At 32.8% G+C, this 22,869-nt stretch overlaps 1 non-coding gene across 1 annotated transcript; it reads right to left on the minus strand.

Annotated features, from left to right (window-relative positions):
• Window positions 1-19,712: 19,712 nt before the first annotated feature.
• On the minus strand, window positions 19,713-19,819 carry LOC128042675 (small nucleolar RNA R71). The gene has a single exon (XR_008198190.1). It is a non-coding gene; the product is annotated as a small nucleolar RNA R71 (small nucleolar RNA).
• Window positions 19,820-22,869: the final 3,050 nt, after the last annotated feature.

Here is a 22,869-nt window from a genome sequence, read left to right on the forward strand (position 1 = left end):
TTAAATAAAGATTAAACATATGTTAAAATAAGGTAAAAAGTGTTTTCTTCAACATTTTTCTTCTTCTGATCACCATTTCTTCATCAAGTGAAACTAGGAAAGGCATTGTTGATGCTCATACTTTCAGCCATTGCATGTAAGTCCTAAACAAGTCAGTTTTTCTTAATTTTTATGTTTTTGATATTGTTGTAGCTTAATCTAGCTGTCTTGGGTACTAAATCGTAAAACTGTCAAAGGATTTAAAATTTTCCATTAATTTTTTTTTTTGAGTTTTTGTTGTTGAATGTTATGATTTGAAGCTTGGAAAAGTAATGGGACTAATTTATAAAGTAAAATTTGTTAGTTTTGAGTTTAGGAACTAAAATGAAAATATTTTGAAATTGACATGAAATTGGTAGAATTATTAAATTTAAGGGCTATATAGGGATGAAATTCAAATTGGAAAGAAAAATAGGGCTTAAATGTGAAATTTATGATAGTTTTGATTTTAGGGACTAAATTGAATGAAATTCAAAACTTTATGGAAATTGTGTAAATTGAAATTAAGTTGTCATATTCCTTGAATAAAATGTTATAAGGTAATTGACGTTGATAATTGATAATGAATTATTATAGATCGGGATTTAAATCCATCGAAAGTTAATCGAGAAATAGGAGAAATTGTGGATTAGACTTTGACACTTTGTAGTTGTCGGTTTTCAGGTAAGTTCATATGGTGTATTTATACTTTGTAGTTGTCGGTTTTCAGGTAAGTTCATATATATATATATATATATATTATGTTTTAGTGAACTTTGGATTGTTTACAATTTAGTATAAAATGGTAAGAATGGATTAAATTGAAATGGAATAACATGAACTTACATGATTGAATTACCTTGATGAAACTTCATAAATGTATCGTAGACATGGCTATAGGTTGATTTCTGATGATTCTGAGATCTAGCATTTGTTGCTGACTCGAAGATATATGTAACACAAGTTTAGCTCAGACGAGTAACCTGATGTCATTTTAAAGGTCTAGCCCGGACGGGTAACCTAACACGAATATATGTTCACCTCGGATGAGCAACAGATGTGGTTAATTACCGATGATTACCGAGATCCAGCATTTATTGCGGACTCAAATATATATGTGACACAGGTTTAGCTCGGACGAGTAACCTGATGTCATTTTAAAGGTTTAGCCTAGACAGGTGACCTGACATATATATTTACAGCTTTGGCCAAGTTGTTTGATGTGTCGATAAAAGGTTTAGTCCGGACAGGTAACCTGACACAAGTGGATATGTTTAGCTCGAACGAGCACCAGATGTGATTAGAACCTGTGTATTCGAGTTCTTTTACAATGTTTCATTGGGTAACATTAATGATACAAAATTGTGGAATTTGAACAGTTTGAATTATGTCTATTGATCCTAATTTGTGAAATGGAGAAACTAAGGGTAAGGATTGAGTATATTTCCATATGATAGAATGGTGTTGAAATTGAATATAGATGATATAAAACTTCTGATTCTAATTGAAATGTTATGTGATATAAAACAAATACCAAATGGGCTATTCTTGGACCACACGGGCTGGCCACACGGCTACGTGACGCACATGGGCTGGCCATACGCCCGTGTGAGTACTATAGATTTACTCAATTATTTTTCACACAGCCTCAATATGTTACACAACCCAACCACATGATCATGTTACTGCTGGATGAAAATTTTGGTTTTTTGACCACAAGGCTCCAAAGAATTACACAGCCTGGATAGAAAGTCGTGTCCCCTATTTTTTCATGAATGCCCTTGTCTTTTGAAAATGTTTCAATTTGATCCTTATTTCTGGTCGGGTCAACTTAGGAGTTTCCGTAAGCTCAATTAAGACTTGAATCAAATTGTATATCATAATAATTAAAAGATTTTTTTATGATATAATTGATCTACAATTTTAAAAATGTTGCTAATTAGTCCTAGTTAAATTCTGGCTAATACTGGAGCATACTTAAGCTCATATAAGGCCTGATAAATTTTTTATAAGGTCGTGTGTCAAGCCGTGTAACTCTTTTAGTTGCCACACATGGCTGTGTGCCAGGTCGTGTGCTAGGCCGTGTAACTCACTGACTTAAAACACTAGGAAACTTCAAAGGACACACAACCGTGTAGCCAGGCCGTGAGATAGCCTGTGTCTCAGGCCGTGTGATCCAAAAAATTGACCTAAAATCAAGTCATTTCAAAGCCAAATCATACCTAACCATCCATACCATTTGGGCATACATTCAAGAGATTTAAAACATCATTCATTCACACCTAACATACCATTTCCAACATCCTAATTCAACTAACTGATATGCCATTCAAAGGCACCACATTTGTACCAAAACATCCTTAAACAAAACATGCCAATATTGCCATATTCCAAGCACCAAAACCTATTTCAATTACCTACCAAAGGATATCACATATGACCAATAACAAGTCATTCCAAACATAACAAAAAGGACCTCACATACAAAATATGCATACCAAAATATCACATAGGACTTCAAAGCATATGCATACCAAAATATCAGTTACACATCCATGAACTACCAATACAAAAGACCTATACATGCCATTATTAAACTTAGCCAAAATACTCAAAAACTACCTGAATGGTTACTGGATAGTGTGATAGTTCTCTGATGAGCTTCCAATCGACCGAGCTTCCGGTTATCTATAAAACAAAGGAAAGTATCTACATAAGCAACGAGTGCTTAGTAAGCTTGTATAAACTTAAACATAGCTTACCATTTCATTAACACAATTCATAGATTAAACATAAAATCATTAACAATTGCATAAGCTTATTATAAGCCTATGCAACATCTTCAAACTCACAAGTAGTAAGCTCATTCATGATACATATGAACTTAACCATAATATAAGTAGATTTCCAAATGCGCATCATTTAACACAACAACTTTTTCACAATATCATGATTCATTCCATTTGCATACTTACTGCTTCATTTCCTTTTCATACCTGCTGAACCATCTAGATTTGCATCAAATACACAGGAATACTCACACACATAGTGTGTCTTTCCATATAATCGTAACTTTTCCTATTCAATAATGCTCACACAAGCTGTGAAGTGGGCCTGCTCACACGAGCCGTGGGTCAGAATGTAAGCTACATGATGCTGCTCACACGAACTGTGGAGAATCCACAATAAATGAAGGACCTCAGCCATTGATAGGACATTCAAGACCGACACCCGTAACATGAAATCCCTAATGACATGTCATTCATATCATAAGAATTCTTAAGGTTCAAACGGGATTCATTATCCATCAAATTATTCGTGACATTGATACATTTATATTTAGATTCATTTATTTTAAAACAACATAACATCTAATCAATTTAGCTAACATTAAAATGATCACAATTCATACAAGCTTACCTCGATAACTAGGGTCGTAGTAGTGGAGTCGAACTGATCCGAAGTTTTAGCCTTTCCTCGATTTAAGTCCAGTTGTGTTTTATCTTGATCAAAATAAATAATTTCATTCAATTAAGTACTTCTAGTATTAAATTTAATCCATAATTCATATTTATGTAAAAATTATGAAATTTCCTAACATTTTAGATTTTTACAATTTAGTTATTAAGCTTAAAACTTGAATATAACTCATTTTAGCCTAAATCCAACTTAACCAATGTTATAAGGGACCTTGAAATAACCCATTGTTACCAAAATTTCAAATAAAACCCATAGATTTTCACTTTTAACGATTTAATCCCTATTTTAAAATTCATAAAAAATCACTTAGTAAGACTTATTTATTTAACAACCAAGATTAATAATCTATCAAATAAATTCAAAACACATTCATAAACATCCATGGTAAGTCCTTCAACCTCTAATATTTTTGCAAATTAACCCCCGAGCTAGCTAGATTAAGCTAAAACCAACTCAAAAACATAAAAATCACTAAAAACAAGACACAAAATCATACCATGCAATGGAGAATTCAAAATCGAAGCTTTTATCCCCTTCAATGGAAATTTTTGGCATAAAAAAATGAAATGAGAAATATTATAACTTTGTTTCATCTTTTCTTTACATAATTTTCTTTTTAATTACTAAACTACTTTACCCTTATCATTAATCAATAATTTCAATAAAACCTTGTCCATGCACATTCACTAACTCTTTAAATTGTATAATTATTATATTAGTCCATTAGTTTAAAATTTCATAGCCATTTGACCCCTTTAACTAATAGAACTCAATTTTTTCACCATTTTCGATTTAGTCCTTTTTACCCAATTAACCATTTAAACTTTAAAATTTCTTAACAAAATTTTAATACGACCCTAATAAAATCTCGTAGACAATAAATAAATATTAAAATAAGAACCCACTCATTGGAATTGTAGTCCCGAAACCACTATATCCGACACCCTTGAAAAAATGTTGTTACAACTCTCCCTGCTAAAGAAATTTTCGTCCCCGAATATCTTACTAGAAAATAGGTTTGGGCATTGTACTTTCTTAGCTTCTTCCAGTTCCTAAGTAGTTTCCTCGACTCCATGATGTTGCTAAGGAATTTTAACTAAAGCTATACTTTTATTTCTTAACTATTTAACTTCTCGAGCTAAAATTCTAATAGGTTCTTCACGGTATGACATATCTGGTTGAATCAACATCTACAGCTGAAATCACATGTGAAGGGTCTGATAGATACTACCGTAACATCGATACATGAAACACGTTATGTCTTTTCTCTAACTCTAATGGTAAAGCCAAATGATAAACCACTGGTCCAAGCCTCTCGATGATCTCATACAGCTCGATACATTGCGAACTAAGCATCCCTTTTCGGCCAAAACGGAAAACTTTTCTCCGAGGCGATTCTTTTAAAAACACTCTGTCGCCAACTTGAAATTCAATATCCTTTTTTTTCAAATTCGTATATGATTTATGACGATCAGAAGCAACTTTCAAACTATCATGTATTACTTTGACCCTTTCATCGGTTTCTTGAATCAAATCAACACCGAATAACGTTTTCTCACTCAGATTAGTCCAACATAATGGAGTTCAACATTTTCAACCATACCAAGCTTCATACGGTGCCATTTTAATGCTCGCTTGATAACTATTATTATAGGCAAACTCAACTAACGGTATAAATTTCTTACAACCACCCTTGAACTCTAAAATTCAACAACGGAGCTTTTCTTTGAGTACCTGTATCACTCGCTCAGATTGACCATCGGTCTGTGGATGAAATATTGTACTAAAATGCAGAAGAGTGCCTTGAGCTTCGTGCAATTTATTCCAAAATTAGAAGTAAACTGTGAATCTCTATTAGAGATAATAGGCACTAGTACACCATGCAGTCTAACAATCTCAGAAACATACAATTTTGCTAACCTCTCAAGTGAATAATCTTTACGTACTGGAATGAAATGTGCGGATTTAGTAAAACGATCCAAATAACCTAGATAGCATCTTTCTTTTGCGGAGACAAAGCCAATCCCGATATAAAATCCATCGTAACCCGTTCTCATTTCCACTCTAGAATCATCACATGCTGTAATAAACTAAAAGGTTCCTGATGCTCGGCTTCAACCTGAGGATAGATTAAACATTTTGAAAAAGACTCTGAAATCTCTCGTTTCATACCCAGCCACCAATATATCTGTTTCAAATCACCGTACATTTTGTTACTGCTGTGAGTTTCTTGTAAAATCCTCTGAATGACATTAGAGTTCCTCGGAACACATACCATATTTCAGAAGTACAAACTACCGTCAGAACTAACTTGAAATTCTGAGTCAAGTGTAGACTCAATCTGCTCCTGTTTAGCAATCAACTCGGAGTCATTTTTCTATGCTTCGCAAATCTAATGAAGAAATGTCAGTCTAGCTTTTAATAATGCTACAATAGAACCATCATCAATCAATATCAATTGATTGTTTAGAGCTCGCAAAGTAAATAAGGACTTTCTACTTAAAGCATCAACGGCAACATTAGCTTTTCCCGGATGATAATCAATAATTAAATCGTAATCTTTTAGTAGTTCCAACCATCTATCAAATAACTTCAAAACATATTCATAAGCATCCATGGTAAGTCCTTCAACCTTTAATATTTTTTTCAAATTAACCCTCAAGTTAGCTAGATTAAGCTAAAACGAACTCAAAAACATAAAAAATCACTAAAAACCTGACACAAAATCATACCATGCAATGAAGAATTCAAACCTAAAGCTTTCCTCCCCTTCAATGGCAATTGTCGGCATAAAAAAATGAAATGAGAAATATGATAACTTTGTTTCATCTTTACTTTATTTAATTTTCCTTTTAATTACTAAATTATTAACCCTTATCATTAATCAATAATTTCAAGAAACCCTTGTCCATGCACATCCACTAACTCTTTAAATGGTATAATTACTATCTTAGTCCATTAGTTTAAAATTTCATAGTCATTTGACTCCTTTAACTAATAGAACTCAACTTTTTCACCTTTTATGATTTAATCCTTTTTACCCAATTAACCATTTAAACTTCAAAATCTCTTAACGAAATTTTAATACGATCCTAATATAATCTCATAGACACTAAATAAATATTAATATAATAACTCACTCATCAAAATTGTGGTCCCGAAACTACTATTTTTGATACCACTAAAAATGGGTTGTTACAACTGCAGCTCGAACCCAACAGTTGCACCCTTCTTCAGGCCTCCAACATTCCCCAACATATAATTGTTGGAAAAAATCTGGTTCGAAATTGGTTTTCTTGTGCAGCGAAAAATAAAAATTTTGAAAATCGACCCTATTTGGGATATTTATAGCAATAAACCCTAGACTGCAATCGTACTTGTGTTTTCGCATAGAAGGATCCTTGTTGTTCCTCACTTTCAACCAAGTGATCTTCTTCGCTATTCTCGTACCACAAATTTCTTCGAGTGTGGACTTGAAAAAAATGAATCACGCATAGAAACTAGAAATCGTTTTCTTTTCTTTTGGGCTAAAAACTAGAAATTCACTTCTCAAATAAAAACTGGCAGAATTGTTATTCCAAAAAAATATATTTAATAGTCAAGAATAAATTCACTCTATTTTTTTCCAGAGCAGCAATATCTTCAAGTTGTGTTAATAGCCATACCAGTGCCATCTATTTATAGAGAGAGAAGGTAGAACCCTTATTGAATTAGAGAAATTTTAAATAGAAAAACATTTGCTACTTAGAGTAAGACTAGGGTGGGCGACACACCCCTAGTATTCCTACTAGGTTTGCCGCTCCTTCATATTCCAGGAGAGGATTTTGGGCCTCTCGCACATCGAGTCCAATTATGAGTTCATCCTGAATTTTTGACCCAGTATTTTGTAATCTGATCCAACCCAATTTTGCTTTTCTATTTCCCAAAATAAACTTCAATATTTATAATTAATAGGATAATTTTTCTCATCACAATTTTACCCTAGTAAAATTATGACGATTTTGCCCTTATTAAAATTTTTGAGAAAATATATTTAATATTTCACCATTCGACTTGTTCACTATGATCGTATGGTTTATTTTCATTTTCGAGCTTTAAAATAGCTCAAAAACATAAACTCAATCTTATTGATCATTTTTGAGAAATCCTAGTTCATTTCTAAAAGAATTTGTTTCTCATTTTCATTTTCATTTTCATTTCCATTTCCATTTCCATTTTCACTTCCATTTTCGAGAAAACCACATTCATTTCCAAATGATTTCATTTCTCCATTTTTATTTTAATTTTAGAGAAAACCTTAATCGTTTCCAAAATTTTCATATTTCTCCATTTCACCATTTCTATTCATTTTTACTTATTTGATTCAACATACAATTCATTTTTTTTTTATTTCAACAAGCTTGAAAAGGACCGATTGAACATATGCAATTGAGGCTCAAATGATTTATAATTAAGTTCCAACTTTTCGCCTATTAATTATAAACTTATATATTCACGAATTCATTTCACTATAGAGTCGTGATTGAACTATCCTCGATGGCATACCATTACGAAAGCAACTTAATCAATACTCGTCCAATGAACTTATCATCAGTGTGTTACCCTCATAGGATATACTTAATTACTTTGGGATAATGTTCATTCTCCCAATATGATCCTATTTTATCTCATAGTAACCATTACATCTTCCTTCATGAAATGTTAATCACTACCAAATAGTGATCAATCCATCCATCACAAAGACGAACGACTCGTGGTCACGTTTACTTTTTATTAACAATGTAATGCTAATGAGAAGATATCATTTACCCATGTCTTGGGATATGAATTCCACTCTTGTGAATCACGCTACATACTTTAGAAGTCATACACCCAATGCACTAGTTTTTGGTTCCTTATTTATTCGAACTTAAGCTTTTACTTACATCATAGTGTACGAGTCATGCATACATAGTTCGTCATCCACTCAGGATTTAGGTATATCATACTATCAACGTCACAAGTGAATAAATCCATAAACGGATTCAAGATCTATTCTTCTTGGGTCCAGTCTGATTTACTGTGAGTCACATCTATATCTCTATCTTTTGGGAGTCATCCGCTCCGATATCCAAGACAAAGCATCTCCCCAATTTGACTTGATAGATGACATATTAGTCTTTCAATCAGTTTTCTCATTTTCGATTGGACTAAGGACATATTTAGGTTTGTCTACTATTATAAGTTGTCTACTAATATAAGTTGTTTTTTTGTCTTACGATCCAACCATGTAATACCGCTTAATATTTGTTAAACATTAGACAACCAGTGAGCCAAAATTGCCTCCATTTTGCTTTGCGTGTACAAACCATGTGAGGATAATATACAAAGTATTAATGTAATTCATAAATAATTTTATTAATTAATCTGTTCAAAAAATTTCAAGTGTAATTATATGAAAGTACTACACTTCGAGCACCAAATCCAACTATAATGTTGGTGTAGACCTTGTGACTTTTAACTCCACCAACACCTTCATCTTGTACCGTTTAATGACAAATATGCAGTCCGCTTTGTTCTCGAATTGTTTCCTTACAAAAAAACCCTTTAAACTCCAAATATGCCGCCAACCAATGAGCAAATATTATATTTGGGTAGTTAGGAAACTCAGGTGCAAATGCCACATCGGGGTCTACACTCAACATGTGGGCCTAGACTCTTTCCGTATAACAATGTCACGACTCAGGTTCTTGACCAAATGGGGGTGTACATCTTCACCCTCCTCCACGCCTTCATCGTTGATATCGTCCGGGACCTCATCTAGATCTGGGCCACCAAAATTTTCACCATCATGATGTGAATGATCATCATTATCAAATCCTTTTTCACCATCTGCATTGGTTCCCATCACCTCTGGATGTATCTTTCAACAGGAACCCATGATAGGGTTGTTCTACGAACTCCCACCATAGTTTGGATTTTCGAGCCATTGCGATGTCCTTCCATAGCCTGACTAATCTACCCATATGACATTAAGATCTTGTGATGTTGACTTATTGAAATAACATTGTCAAGGGGTTCTAAATCGGCTAACTAAGAAAACAACTCAACTGGTTGTGGTTGACGTTCCCAGTCGACCAATAAATTGTGAGCATAGTGGCCCAGGTCATCATCATTTACAAGTTCCATCTCTGTAAGTTTCAACGGATATGAGGAAACTAGAAATTTTTAGAATAATCATGGCATTGTCTTCCCAAAACAAATAGCTATTTTTTCACTAATCTTTCGTTTCATTTCTTCCACCTTTAGTCTTATTGAATCTCATCCCTACTTTGTGGTGGATTTCGAATAGACAACCAACTTCAGTTGATGGTAGAATTGCCCCATCGAATTGAGCTAATACAAAAAAACATTTGATTATTCATCTTCAATACAATTTGTTTCTCTTCTACTAAACACAAATATTTTCTTCTTTTTTTCTTTCTTTCTCTATTTCTCTCTTAAACAGTTAAAGGAAGCAAACATCAACAAAATCTAGATAAATAGTGGGTGGTGCTGCCATAGTGCTTGGCTTTTTCTCGACACTAGTGCCGCCACACAGCTTGGTGGCACCAAAAAAAATTCAAAATATTTTTTTTGACACCAATGCTGCCACACAACCTGGCGGCACAAAAAAATTCAAATTTACTGACACTTATGCTGCCAATGAGAACGACACCAAAATTTTTTAAAAAAATTTATCCAGTGTTGTTCTCTTAAAATATATATTTTTTCTTTTTTTCCTAGAATGCTTGTATTTTTAAGAAGTATGTACAAAAATACATACCGGTGCTACCAACAGAAATGACAATTCCAAGAAAATATATATATTTTAAAACATCCAAGGATTGGGTCATGATGAGGGGTGGTGCCGCCAATGGGTATGGTGACACCGATGTGCACTGTAGAAATTGGGTCATTCTCGTACAATATTTTGCACTTGGGTCATTTTTGTAATTAATCAATTCTTTTGGGTTACTTTCGAAAAAAGCTTGAATTTTAGGGCTCTTTTTCAAAACCTCAGTTCTAAAAGGCATAATTACTTTTTTGATCTTTTAATTTTATAAGGAAAAAAAATTTAATTTTTTCTTAATTTTTTTTTTATCTTTTAACTTGTGATATTTGTGAAATCACCCAAAATGAATAAAAAGTTAATATCTCATTAACTTTGCTATTATGGAATACAGGAATACCATGTGGGTGCCATATTAATAATTAATGAATTTTTAAAAATTATGGCATAACATGAAATACTATGTGGATGCCACATTAGTAAAATTAATTTATGTTAACTTTTCTATCCATTTTGGGTGATTTGACAAACAATACTGATTCAAAAGTGAAAAGAAATAAAAATTAAATAAAAAGAAGAAATAATTTTTGTATTGTCAAATAAATCCACTATTTCGAAAACAATCATAAAAATCACACTTTTGAATTTTATTGGTCAAAATGTCACAAATGAAAAACGTGCTTTAGTAGAACTTTTTATTTTCAATTTTGGGTAAACTACACCAACAGTCACCCAAGTTTGGAGTAGCTGACAAAACAGTCAACTAGGTTTCATTTCAGTCACTCAACTTTCAAAAAATTACAAAAAAATCACTAACATTATAAAAAAGTGACAAAATAGTCACTGATTAACAGTTTTTGTTACGGTGTTAACGAGACCGCTGACATGGCAACCTAACCAGCTGATGTGGCAAGTTAACTTGCCACGTTGGTGAAATAGTTGATGGGTCTTGGTTTGGGGCATGTTTAAGGAAAATATTGAAGGGTTATGGGTTTAGGGGTAAAAAATTAGAAACAGATTAGTATTAAGGGGATTTGGGGAAAAAAAGAAAATCTATTTGGGGAAATTTCGATTGTGATTTGGGATTTTTTAGGGTTAAAACTGATTCGAGAATCGATTAAGAAGGGTTTAGGGTTAGAAATAGATTCAATAATCGATTAACAGGGTATAAGGGTTTAGGGTATGATTGGTCTTTTTTGTTTGGGGAGAAAAGAAGACGAAACCAAAAACCAAAAACTATTCAGTGTTTTTTGATTCTCAGCGACAATGGGCAGTAGAAGAGAAGCTACCAATGTTGTTACATCCACTTTAACAGGTAAATTGTTGCATTTAGTTTTTTTTATTTTTTGGATTTCAATGTTGTTATTTTGATTTAGGGTTATTTAGGGTTATTTCAATTTTAATTTTGATTTCGATTCTAATTTTGATTTTGATTTTGATTTCAATTTTGAAACACTCACTGATTTTGATTTTGATTTTGATTTTGATTTCAATTTTGAAACACTCACTGATTTTGATTTTGATTTTGATTTCAATTTCGATTTGGATTTCGGTTTGGTTATTAAAGTGTATGACATATAATGTGTATTGTATGCCATGTGCATGATGTTTATTGTTTGTATCTGCCATTGTATGAATGTCATTATCAAACTGATGTTTATTGTGTACATCTGTCATTGTTTGTATCAAAGCTGCTATATTGTATATGGCAATATCAAAATTTTTTATTTATCTTCTTTATTGTACTGGTTATTGTCTGTTATTGTCTGCCATGTGCATGACAAAAATGGTTGTGTTTGTATCAAATTATTTTTATATTGGTTGTTGACTGCCATGTGCATGATAGAAATAGTTGTGTTTTTATTAAATTATTGGGTATTTTGTATTGGTTATTGTCTGACAGAAATGGTTAAAGTGTTTGCTTATGTTGTCTGCCTTTATTGATAAGTAATTTGTTTGGCAGGTTTAATTGATGACAATTTTAATAAGAATGAAGAAGAAATGTCTAGTAATGATGTGTCTGGTAGTGATGCATCTAAAAGTGTTGTGTCTAATAGGATAAGACTTAATTTAGATGGTTCAAACATGGATGATATAAAAGTAGATGAACTGTGTGATAGTGATGATTCTGGGAGGTTAGATAGTACACATGAATCTGACTCAGATGGCCCAAATCGGCATGATTCGACCTAGAGAATGACATGAGTAATCCTAGATTTAAGGTTGGAATGTTATTTAAGTCTAAAGACAGTCTAAAAAAAGCTGTGAATTATGGTAGGTTGAATAGTTATTTTATTAAGTTTCCCAAAAATGATTTAAAAAGGTTAAAGACAATCTGCTGGGAAAAATGTTCTTGGTTCATATGGGCTTCTAGGCTAAACCCTAATGACCCTATTGACCAGACTTGGCAAATTAGGAGTTCAAACCTTAACCATACTTGTTCTACAGTCTATAAAAATAGGAATGTAACCTCAGCTTGGATAGGTGAACATTATAAAGAAATATTCATTGCTCGTCTTGATTATTCTCTGAAATCATTACAACAAGATGTCAAAAGAGATTTGTGTTGCATAGTCTCACTAACCAAATGTAAGAGGGCTAAACTTAGGGAAATGAAATTAATTGAAGGAGCTCATAAGGCTCAATATGAGAAGATTTATGAGTATTTGTTGGAGGTTAGGGCCCAAAATGAGGGAACAACAACAATCTGTTATCTAGATAACAGGTTGTATCAAAGGATGTATGTCTGTCTGTAGACATGCAAACATGGCTATAAGGCTAGTTGTAGGAGGATAGTAGGTTTAGATGGATGTTTCTTGAAGGGCTACTATGGTGGCTACTTACTTTCAGCTGTTAGGATAGATGCAAATAATGGCATCCATCCTCTTGCATATGCTGATGTCGAAAGTGAAAACCAAGCATCATGGCTTTGGTTGTTGGAGTTGCTTACAATAGAGTTGGAAATTGTAAGCTCGTAATAGATATCTTTCATGTCTGATAAACAAAAGGTAAAACTTCATTTATTTATTTTTTATGTTGTTTCTATTTAGGGTTTTGGATTTGTCAAAGAATTAAAGTGTATTTGTTCTAACTGTAGGGACTTTTAGAAGCAATATGTATGTTGTTTCCTACTGCAGAAACAAGACACTGTGTTAGACACCTAAATGCCAATTTCAAGAAGGCTAGTTTCTGAACAAAGGAATTGAAAGATTTGCTTTGGAAAGCTGCCAGAGCAAGCACTACAAGGGATTTTGAGAATGTCATGGATGAACTGAGGAAAACCACTCAGCATGCTTTTGATTGATTGAAGGAAAAGGACCCTACTCACTGGTCAAGTCCAACTTCTCAATTAGGAGTCATTCTGACATGTTGGTGAATAATCTTTCTGAATCCTTTAACAAGGTAAACCCTTATGTTTTATGTTTCTTACTAATCATTAGCAATTTAATAATCATTTATGTTGTTTACTGACAGATGATACTGGAAGCAAGAGGGAAACCTATTCTGACCATGATGGAAACGATAAGGACCAATATTATGTTGTTTATTGTCAAGAAGAAAGAAGAAGCTGGCAAATGGAAAGGAATGTTGTGTCCAAAGATCAAAGAAAAAGCTGGATGTAAATATAAAAGATTCATTGAGGTAAAGTTACCATTTTTAATCTTTCTGATGCCTTTATTCTAACTTCATGTTGTTGGTCACATGTTGTTTTAGTGAGTGCTTTTTAATATGAATTTAGTGATTGTTGGTGTGTTGACTATTTTTTGATATGCATGTAGTGAGTATTTTTTAATAATATGGAATAACCCAAAATTCACCAGCATCGAAAAAGTACATTATTGGGCCTCCATCTTAGTAAACCGAGTCCGTAAATAATTATTAGGAGTAATTGTGAGTTTAGTAGTAAAAATGAATAAATTGAATTAGGGTAAAAGTCTAATTATAGATTAAAATAAAATAAAGGGATTAAATAGGAAATTATGCCTATTTCATTAGGTGAGGCGGAAAATGGGAAGATTTTTTATTATTATGTATTATATATAAAAATATTATTATGGTTTTATATTAAAATAGTGACAAATGTATGGTAGTGATAATAAACATGTGTAAAATACATGAAAATACACTTGTAATATATTTGTATATTTTCTTAAATAATAAGCAAAAGATATTTATTAGTTATTATTATATTATAAAATAAAATAAATAAAGACAAGTGTGTTAATTTAAATATGTACATTTGTAATCTATGTATTAAATTTACTTATTATTTAAGTAATAGATATTTGTTATAATTATATATTATATTATTGTTAAATTAATAAACAAATATAATACAAAGAAAGTAAAAAGACAAAAAGGGCAATTAAACCAAAAGAATAAGTTGAGACGGTTAATCCTTAAAATTTGAGATTTTGTGTTTAATAAATATATTAGATTATTAAATAATAAAGATATTTATTATGTTTTATTATATATTTTATTATTATTATATTATATATAAAGTAAAGTAAAGAAAGAAAATAGAGGAAACAGGAACAAAATAGGGACGAAACAGAAAGCAAAGAAAAGAGAAAAGAAAAGAAGAAGTTTGGGGTTTTCAAGGTTCAATTCCAAATTGGTAAGTCAAATTAAGTTCTTTTCTTGTAATTTTGAGTTTTATGAACCTAGAACAAAATATTATTAAGTATATGCAGAAAATTTTGGAAGTTATTAGATTTTAGACATTAATTTTGCTAGGTAAAAGTGTGAATTAGAAATTGAATTAATAAAATTTCTAATTAGAATTGGGAGATGTATTAAATTGTAAAATGAGTTATAAATTTTATATAATAAGGACCAAAATTGCAAGAATTTCAAATTAGGAATTTATGATAAAAATTAGATAGTTAAGTTTAAGTTTAGTTGAAATTGAGTAGAAATGAGGTATGAATTGAGATAGAAAAATAAATGAATCTATTTCGGGATTAAATTGAAATTGGGATGAAAGTAAAATAGAAATTCAAATATTAGATGAAAAAATTATATTGTATTAATGATTATGGAAATTATCCTAATTTTTCGTAGCTAATATCGCCCTAGAGGCATCCACGAAGAAAGGAAAAGAAAAAGTGAACGAGGAGTAGACACGAGAAGCACGGTTTGTATTACTATAATTTAAATTATTTATTATTAAATGTTATATTTAAATTTATATGTATGGTAAGTGAAATATAAGGTAAGTATTATTATTAAGTTGAAAGAAATTCAATTGAGTGAAGAATATATGTGTGAAATTGAAATGAATATTGACTTGAAAATGGAAAAGTAACTTTTGAATTGAATTGTGATTGAAATTGAAAAAGTGACATTGAATTGAAATGTGAAATTGGAGACCCTATTAACTAATCGGGCTGAGTCGGATATAGTTGGCATGCCATAGGATTGGAAGAGTTCAGGGATACTTCAACCTCGAGTCGATGAGACACTGGGTGTCACTATATTTCTTCGAATAGATTCGATGAGGTACTGGGTACCAACTTTCTTCAGCTTTGCCGATGAGACACTGGGTGTCAACTATAGCTTAGAACTATCCGATGAGGCATTGGTTGCCATATTGGAGTGTTTGGTTGGATCCGTGTATCCTCCAAAGTCCGAGTTTTGTTAATAGGGTAAATAATGAAATGATAAACCGAATGAGTTGACCCATAAAGCTACTGAAATGAGAAGAAAAAGTTAAATTGTGAATTGAAATGTGATATGAGATTGAAGAATGAACCTAAGGTTCTTCATGTGTCCAAGTTCAAACTGTGGATATATGATATTAATTGATGAATTGTTATTGTTGAAATATGAAATTTGAATTTAAATTTATATGTATGATTTTTGCATTACATGTTTATTATTGTTATAATTTGAATTATGTTAATACCACTAAGTATAAAATACTCAGCGTACGGTTGTTTCCATGCGCAGGTCGGTAGAAGTCAAGAGTCTCGGTCCAGCATCCAAACGATCTTGACTCCAGCATAAAGATTTTGGTGATGTTTTCTTCCTTTAAATGAAAGTGGTATGTACATAGGGATTATAATGGTTATTTTGATATGTTATATAATTTTGTTGTAAAGAAAGATATTTGGTGTTTTGATGATTAAATTAGTAAAATGGTAGAAATTTTTTATGGCATTGGTATTGAATTGGAATGGCTTGAATAGTTTATGAACTAATTAGAAATGATAATAGGGCTTTCATTAATTAAGTTGTTAAGTCAATATGTCAAGTATGATTTAAGTATATTTGAGTTTATAAATGCATTGGTTGAAATACTGGAATTGGTTTGGTTGCAATTTAAAATTTGCAGGGAAGGTTCAATATTTATAAATAGGTTATATTGAATTTAAAAAAAATGAATGAAGCCAGTTAGTATAAATTTATATGAATTTATGATTCTTTTATATATGTTCGTTATTTATCTATTAATTATTTTTAAATTGTCCTAGATGTCCGGTAATGCCTCGTAACCATGTTCCGGCGACGGTTTGGGGTTAGAGGGTGTTACATAATATGCATGTAGTGAATTTTTTTATGTGTGTGTATCATTGTTGGTGGGGCTACGTTGACCACATTTTTTTAGTGATTATTTTTTAAATAAGCATGGTGACTATTTTTTAGGTGTGTTGAATGTAGTCCAGGCAGCCAGCATGTGGTGGACTTAGTTGAGAATTCCTACTCCTGCAGGAATTGAGATTTCACTGGCATCCCTTGCATACATGCATTGGCTTTCATTCATCTAAACGATGAGTTCCCAGAGACCTATGTACAAACCTAGTACACCAAGCAAACCTAGCTTCAAATTTGCTCCAACTTTATAAGGCCAGTAAGGGGTCCTAAACAGTGGGCCTCTTTGTCAAACATGCTGCCAATATTGCCTCCTACACATAGAAGGCCACATGGGAAACCTACTAAGGTGGGACGGAAAGAACCTGATAAACCAAAAATAGTAGAAAGGTTGAGCAAGACAGGGCTGGGTATAAAGTGCAGTAAATGCAAAAGAATAGGCCACAATAAGAGGAGTTGCAAAGGGGAAGTTGGCCAAAACATTCTAGTAAGTCATTTGCCTTAAGGTAAGTTATAGTATATTTCTGTTTATGAATTTGTTTGACAGATTTCACTTGTTCCTGTAGGATAAAAGACATAAAGTTGGTGTCGCAACTCAGCAACAGGCTACCCCAAATCAGTAAGAGAGTACCCCAACTCAACAGGCTGCCCCAACTCAGTTACAAATTGCCCTAACTCATCAACAAGCTGCCCTAAAAGAAAAGCTCCCATTCAAGAGAAAACCAACCACTGTTAGAAGGATGCCTCCTACTCAAGAGTCATCCATGGCAGACCATTGATGATGATGTGAACAGACCATATTTTGTTAACCTTTTGAAATTGTAAATTTGCCTATGATTGCTATTGTTGATAAATGATAAGCCCTAAAAGTAACATCTTTTTAATCTTATTATTGATGCATTTTTGGACGATTTATTATGTAAATTACTGAATTTGATCCTCTTAAGCCTTTAAATTCATGTTTCTATACTTAGGTGAGCATAGGGGAGCGAAAAGAGTAAAAAACAAACCAAAATCGAGCAAAAAGAGTTGTTTTTAGCATCCACACGGCCTGAGCATTTTCACACGGGCTGGTTACACGCCGATGTGCCAGCCGGCGTCGATTTCGTACCCTGTTTCTCTTTTACATGAGAAAAACCCAATTTTTAGGATTTCTGAGCATTCTAAAGTTTATAAATACATATTAGAAGAGGACCTAAGGTAGCACGTACAGAAGAACGAAGAAAAGACTCAAAGAAAGCCACCAGATTCAACTCAGAAGTAGATCTCCTTCAAGATTGAAGATCTCCATTCAATTTCCTTAGAAGTTTTATTGGGTTTCTTTATGTCTTGTTGTTATCCTAACTTTGAGAAGGTTTTATTCTAAATTATGAACTAAATTCCCTAAATACCTAGGGAAGATGAAACCGATGATGAATCTTATTATTTGATTTCTGAGTTACATGATAAATACTTTATTCTTGTTCTCAATTATGTATTCTTATTTCATGTTTTAGTATTTTCATGATATTAATTCGTGCTTAATGTGCTTAATCAGTGGAGCAAAAGTCCCTGCTTAAGAGTAGATCTAGCATAATTGAATGGAGTTGCATGCAATCCTAGAAATAGGACGATATAAATCTACCATATTAGAGTGAAATCTAATAGGGGAATCCGTAGATTGAGTTAATGCGACAATAGTGGTTTTAATTAGAGAGAGATTTCAATTAATTAACCTAGAGTCAGTTGTTCTTACTCTCGAAAGATATATTAACATAATTTAGGGATTTCTATGGATCAAGGCACAAATGAATAAATCGTTTAATTCAGATTCATAATAATAAGTGGAGTCTAGGTGGATTCTTTCCTGGGTATTGTCTCTCTCATTGGTACATTCGATTATTTTCCTATTTTATTCTCTGTTGCGTTCTTAGTTAAATTTGTTTAGTAATTTTAGAATAAAAACAGTCACTACAATTTATAGGCTAAATAATAGAAAAACGGTAATTACTAGTACTTTTAGTCCTCGTGGATACGATATTCCCTACTCACCATAACTATACTATTGTTCGATAGGTGCGCTTGCTTTAGTCCTATTTATTGTTAGTTTAGTGACCATCAAGTTTTTGGCGCCATTGCCGAGGACTAAAACATTAGGAACATTCTATTTTTATTAATTTAGCCATTTATTTTTATTGCATTTTATTTTTGTTTTCTAATTTTTATTTTATTTGCTTTTGGTAGATTTCTTTAGTTTATGACTAGAAGAAACCCATCGGGACCATTAGTATTTCATAGTGAAATTGAAAGTACATCTTGCAGAAACCGTAGAGAAGTAAGGCAGAGTCGATAGGATATGGTAGAAGAGTAAGAGGACATTATTATTGTTACTGAGGAGATGGGTGATAATCAGAATAATCAGCTACCTCATGTAGTTGATGCAAATCCAGATCTTTCCCCTCGCACTATGTACGGTTATGCGAAGCCCACTCTAGCTGGGGCTGAATCGAGTATTGTGAGACTCACTATTGCTGTGAATAACTTCAAACTGAAGTCGAACACTATTTAGATGATCCAACAGTTTGTTCAGTTCAATGGTTTGAAAGACGAAGATCCAAATACTCATTGGGCTAACTTTCTGGAAGTTTGTGATACTTTCAAGATAAATGGCGTTTCTGACGATGTCATTCGCCTAGAGTTGTTTCCCTTCTAGTTGAGGAATAAAATTAAACTGTGGTTGAATTCTTTACCACGAGGTTCTATCACTACATGGGAAAAAATGACCGAGAAGTTTTTACTGAAATATTTCCCACCGGCTAAGACAACCAAGTTGACGAATGATATCTCTTCTTTCTTACAGATCGACTTAGAGACCTTATATGATGTAAGGGAGAGGTATAAATTTTTATTGAGAAGATGCCCTCACCATGGGTTACCTTTATGGCTACAGGTTCAAACCTTCTACAACGGTTTGAATCCTTCAACTAGGCAATTAATCGATGCAGCAGCCGGTGGTACCCTGAAGAATAAGACACCTAAAGCGGCTGATGAGTTTATAGAGGAAATGTCACTAAATAATTATCAGTGGCAAGTCATGAGGACTAAGCCTAATAGAGCAGTCGGTATTTTCAATCTAGATACAGTCACCATGTTATCAAATCAGGTAGAAAAATTAAATAAGTGATAGAGGGTTGCGCGCGGACCAAGATCGAGTTGTCAAGTCACGGGAAAAGTCCTACGAAAACTATAGACACTTGGATCTGAAACGAAAACAGAAAACAGAAAAATTAAACTCAAAAGACCAAGAAAACCAAATTGAAATAGAATGATACTTGGGCAGCAAGAAATGATGAATAAAGAACGTTTCTTGATGCCAAAAAAGGTTGCAAAATAGATCCTTGAAGCTTGGAATGGCTGGAAACGCAACAAGAACAATTAAAACAAGTTAATCAACAATTCGACACAAACAAAAATAATTAAAGAAGAACAAACAGCAAGAAAGATGGATAAAGTCCTAAGAAGCCTTGAAATCAAGAAAGATTTCACAACTCCCTTCAAACGGCTCTAATCTTCCCTCCAATGTAAAAACACGGCAAGAAAAAGGTTGAAGATGGCTCCCACAATCAAAAATATTGTTAAAACTACTTCTAAAGAAAACTCAAGAGAAAATTCTTGGAGAAACTCAAAGAGAGTTTTCACTCCACAAAAAAAAATTTGAATTTCAATCTGTTGTATAAGGGTGGCCGGCCAAGCCATATATATAGACCTCCTAACTACTTTCCTAGCCCTACTAGGAAAACTAAAAAAAAACCCTAATTGTTGCCTTTCAAGGGAATTTCGTCCAAGGCCTTGAAATGGGCCTCTTGGACTGAATTCTTACATAGCAATTTATTCATAAATTCTAAAAATTAAAACTAAGTATTTAAAGAATTAAAATTTTACAAATTGGGCCACTTTGACAATTTGGCCTGATTTTCAACTAAGTCAAATTTAAACTTCTTGGTTGGGCTTGGAACATCTTATTGGGTCGTATCTTCAAGAACTTGGGCTTGTAATCCGTTCTCTCCAGAAATTGGTTTGTTGATGCTCATAACTGAGATCCAATACGCCTTAGCTGCAAGATTCAGTTTCTTGGACCAAGATTTCCAAGATTTGAAATCTTGATTTTCTTGATTCTTGAAATCGCTCAAAACAGCAAAATTAGTCCAAGATTCGGTTTCTTGATTTTCTTGAAAACAAGAAAGTGAATCTTGATTTTCTTTTTCCTTTGAATACGCATCTAAGGCCTTGCTAATGAAGTCTTGAAAGGTTCCATTTAGTTTCATACGCATTTGTCTGGCCTTTGACCTCGTTATTGGGCCTTGTGGTAATTTGAGCCCATCACGTTCTTGAGCTTGAGTTGGGCCTTTGTGACTCGTATCATTCCCCCTTCCTCAAAAATATTCATCCTCGAATCTAAAAAATCAACGACTTGACCAATTCTAGGCATCTTTTTTTTTTGAATACCTGCAAAACAAACACTCAACACTCAAAAATTAACAAACCTCACCGTTAATCACTCAAAAAGGAAAATCAAATTCTCAAAGAGGTAGAATTCAGTCTTGTGAGTTCTTTAGTAGAGTCCATATCAATCAATTAGAAAGTGTATGAACCGTAACTACCAAAGAATTTTAAATGCACTAGGAGTCCAAAAGTGACGAGACACCAATTGATTTGTGTCGCACCGAGGAAGAATTGTGCACACTTTTAAATCCTACTAACACAAGAAACAAGAAGGTGTTAGATAGTGTAAAGGAAGAATAAAAGTAAAACAAATGAAAACCTACAGCTAAGAATCAATAAAAATTGCTGACACCCGAAAACACGTAAAAATTGTGGAGTAACTTGACAACTTCGTTCGAGGTGTTCCCGATCTCTAAAAATCACAAAATTTCAACTGGAATGTCCTTAAATATTGTATATTTGATCTGAAAATTTTCGGCGCTAAACTCAACCCGCTGTATATTTTTTAAAATTTTTTAAAATTTTTATTTGATTTCGTCTCTCTATTTTTTTAACTTTTTCTACTGATTCTTTTGCGGGAAATATTTTTTAATATTCTATCTCAGTGCCACAAATATGCATATAAAATTTTAGATCAATCAGAAAACGTTTACCCACTCAAATAAATTATTTTCCAAAAATTTTTCTAGGTAAAAACTGCTATATACTGTTTTTTTAAAGGAAATCAATTTAGAAATCAACCAAGAACACCCAAAACGCCCAAAATCTGATACCAAATGATAGAGGGTTGCGTACGGACCAAGATCAATTTGTCAAGTCACGAGAAAAGTCCTACGAAAACTATAGACACTTATATCTGAAACGAAAACAGAAAACAGAAAAATTAAACTCAAAAGACCAAGAAAACCAAATTGAAATAGAATGATACTTGGGCGGCAAGAAGGGTTGAATAAATAACGTTTCTGGATGCCAAAGAAGGTTGCAAAACAGATCCTTGAAGCTTGGAATAGCTGGAAACGCAATAAGAACAATTAAAATAAGTTAATCAACAATTCGACACAAACAAAAACAATTAAAGAATAACAAACAACAAGAAAGATGGATAAAGTCCTAAGAAGCCTTGAAATCAAGAAAGATTTCACAACTCCCTTCAAACGGCTCTAATCTTCCCTCCAATGTAAAAACACGGCAAGAAGAAGGTTGAAGATGGCTCCCACAATCAAAAAGATTGTTAAAACTACTTCTAAAGAAAACTCAGGAGAGAATTCTTGGAGAAACTCAAAGAGAGTTTTCACTCCATAAAAAAAAATCTGAATTTCAATCTGCTGTATAAGGGTGGCCGGCCAAGCCATATATATAGGCCTCCTAACTACTTTCCTAGCCCTACTAGAAAAACTAAAAAAAAACCCTAATTGTTGCCTTTCAAGGGAATTTCGTCCAAGGCCTTGAAATGGGCCTCTTGGACTGAATTCTTACATAGC

This window comes from Gossypium raimondii, chromosome 7 (genome assembly GCF_025698545.1).
Source record: "Gossypium raimondii isolate GPD5lz chromosome 7, ASM2569854v1, whole genome shotgun sequence".
In the NCBI taxonomy this organism is placed as follows: Eukaryota; Viridiplantae; Streptophyta; class Magnoliopsida; order Malvales; family Malvaceae; genus Gossypium; species Gossypium raimondii.